The following is a 3,772-nucleotide window of genomic DNA, read 5'->3' on the forward strand; positions in this document are numbered from 1 at the left end:
AAGTGGATACTAAGGAAAATAAATATCTGGAACAAATTCATAGTACTCAATATGCTTCTCATGATTATATACAGTTTCCTCCCACAATTCTGGGATTGCAATTTATAGAGCTTTAAATGACTTCCATTCCTCAGTATATTTCACTCTCAGCACATGCAGAAATAATTTCTCACCAAATTTATATTAAATAAGTAGCAATTTAGAGAAAACCAGATATAATTTACTCCTGTAAAATTAAAACAATATATGTGGAAGTTTGCCAAAGAATACTTGGCATATTCAAAAAATAAAATGAAGAAAATTACCAGAATTGTTGCTTTCCTTTATGTGACAGGGCACAGTTTATTGACATGTTGTTTCAAAAAGACATTAATATTTTCCTTATGAAAAAAATAGTTGTTATTCTTTAACATAAATTTTACTTCATTTTTAAAATTTTTTACCCATTTATCTTGCACACTGAGAAGGTATTTGCTGGGGTAAAACACAGTGAGATACTGATCAATATATTGTATTTTTACTAATGTTGTAAAATGCATCTCTGATACATTTGTTTGTTTTCATTTTATATAATAGCATCATGCACAATCAGCATTAGAAGAGTTTGCTCATTAATTTTGGTATCAATAGTGGGTTAGGTTCATTGAAAAGATGTTGAGAAAATTACATCTATAATGGTGGAATCTCGCAATTCTTTGTTTTCATCTTTCCTGTGGTGCTTCTGCTCTTGATATTAGTATGTTAACTTTAATTTGCATTGTCCATATAGTTTCTTAAAACATAAGACACTTAGAATTGAGGAAATCACATATAGTAAGTTTATTTCATAAACTGATATAAGACTCAATGAAAGACTTCAGCATTATTAATGTACATTTTATCAAAATTCCACTATATCACAATGGTACATACAGTATTGAAATTTTATATAGCTAAAGGTTTTTTTAACAATGAATGATAGGCACCCTAAGCAAGTATGCAGTTCCAATTTTTCATTTACTGAGCTTCATTCATTCATAATATAATAGTTGACAAAAACCACACATCAGAGTGTCTGTTTTTGAAAACATTGTTTGGTGAATTAGGAACAATGCAGCATACAATTTTTATTTATTATTGGTTCATCAAACCCACATCTTACTCGCATAGTAAGATTGTTATAATATTCAATAAGTTGTAGCTAAAATCATGAAATACCACATACCATATTGTACAGATTATATAAATGCTCTTATTATTTCTTCATTCTTTTTCACAAATATTTATCAGGCACTTACTATATGCTAATTAGAAATAAGTTCATTATAATTATTTCAGATATTTTTAAAAAACTGTAAGACCTCATTTGAAAAGAGCAATATAGATTTCAGAAGTAACTACTGCTTCTCTAGTGAATAATGTGTATACAAATCTGCTGAGGTCTTGGGGTATGCAAATATATTTGAGATGCATCAGAGAGTATATATGAAAACACAGTACTATTTATTATGTTATTTAAATAAAGAGAAATATCATGACAAAGGTTAAAAAACTAACTTTTGGGAAAAAAAAGCAAAAGGGTGGACTAGTATTTGAAATAATGTAATAATAATTTTTACTATAATAAGTTGTTTCTGAGTCTCATTTCACTCTTTACTTTAATTATCTATCCATTGTGTTAAGAACTCCTATAGGTGTTAAACTATATAAGGTACATATATTGTGGTGTGAGGTGTTATTGGAAAATATTAGCATTCGGTGAATAATGCCATCAATTTTCTGTTTTGCAATATTAAAGAACTATGTCAGATTTATTGCAATGGATAGTTTTGTTTAAAGGTAACAGTAGTTTTTCAATGTAGAAATTACTAAGAAAAATTTAGGTGTTCTCCAAAAGTCTATAACAACCATATTTGATGAACTTTGTGTCATAATGTATAAGAAAAGTTGCTTCCTCACCTCAAACCAGACATCATTGGAATAATCTTTTGTAGTATCAGCACATACAAGTTTAGATGAGGACTTTTGCTTCTTTTCTCCTTTTACCTCCCACTTACAATATGCCTTATTTTTAATAAGCAATTTTCTATGCTTGTTAAACCTCTCACACATCTCAGAATTCTCTAGGAGAGATCCCTGACAATCTAGAAACAAACATATCTGAGATAGTGTATAGATTAATATATGAAAAAGTTCAAGAAAATATTGATCTGGCCATGAGATGGTGTGGTAAGTATATAGAAAGCTAAAAATTGAAATTGAAAGAAATATAATACTCCTGAGAATTACTATGAATCATGTAGTCTTTGGAAGCAGATATTTTAAGTAGGAAGCTCTTGAGACTGATGTCCACTGCATCTTTTATATGAATATTTGCTCTGGTTTTGAGGGCCACCAGATTTTAGCCAGTAAACTTTTGGCTTGATATAGCATAATCAGAAAGCCCAACATTCTCTTTTTATACCTAGGCATGGTTTACTAAACATTCATTGAGTTTTTGCACAAACTTTTCCCTTATTTTAATATACCTAGCCCATTAGTCTTGTCACATTCAAATTCATTCATTCTTCAAAAAGTAATTTAATTCCCTATTGTCTTTAAAATAAAATATCAACCTAAAATAATTTCTATACTCTAAAGCATTTTATTGTAGTATCTAGAATCTTTATAATTACTAAGAAATGACATTCTATGTCTCATTTTTACCATTGTCTCTCTCGTATTACTTTCATTATGATTTGAGTATGTCCCCCAAATGTTCATGTGTTTGGAACTTAGTTTCAAAGGGAGAGAGTTGGAAAATAGTGGAATGTTTAAGAAGTGAGATCTAGTAAATTGTGGTTAGATCATTGGGGGAGATGTTCTTGGAGAGGGTTAATATAAATTTCATGGGGCACAACATACTTTTTATTAAAGCTGGGTGTTTCAAAAGAGCAAGTCTTTTTTTTCTGAATTTCCTGACTTCCTGTCTCATTATGTTCTCTCTACCTCTCAAATGAGCCCTCACCATAATGATACCTCATGTGTAATGCAGGTGAAGTAGCTGTCACAGGAGCTGAGAAGATTCTGGTAGAGTGCACTTAAATCTTCAGAACTATGTACTCAAAAATATTTTTATTTATTTACAAGTTGTAGTTGGACACAATACCTTTATTTTATTTATTTATTTATTCATTTTATGTGGTGCTGAGAATTGAACCCAGCTTCTTGCATGTGACAGGTGAGCACTTTACCACTGAGCCACAACCCCAGCCTCTCAGAAAATAATGTTTATGCATTTATATCTCTTTTTATACATTGGCCTGTTTCTGGTATTTTTCTATAACATTATAAAACAGACTAAAACAACCTCTGTGTCTTATTTCTAAAGAACACAGGAGAGACTTTGCAATGTATTATCAAAAAAATCTGTAAAAGCTTTAGAATAAGAACTGTTATGCATTCACTGAGTGACCTTTAGTGAGTGATTAAATATCTTTGAGTCTAAAGCATCTTACTATGAGAGTGAGTAGAACATCTAAGATTACATTTTAAAAGCTCTGATATAGCTTAGATGGTAATGGCTTAGCATTTCTGATTCTTATTTTTATTTTTCAAAGGTGATATCTTGTATTTCTTATATTCCTCGTGGTGCTTAGTTTAATGTATTGCCATTTACTTTGGGACTCAAATATGTGGAATTGATTTTGTTTAGTAAAGCAAAAGCAAGAGTGGTTCCTTAGAATATAGCAAAGACTATATAAGAATGTTTTTTTTTATTTTTAATGGGAAGAATTGTCTCATTGCTAATGAT

This window comes from Marmota flaviventris, unplaced genomic scaffold, assembly GCF_047511675.1.
Source record: "Marmota flaviventris isolate mMarFla1 unplaced genomic scaffold, mMarFla1.hap1 Scaffold_49, whole genome shotgun sequence".
Taxonomy (NCBI): domain Eukaryota; kingdom Metazoa; phylum Chordata; class Mammalia; order Rodentia; family Sciuridae; genus Marmota; species Marmota flaviventris.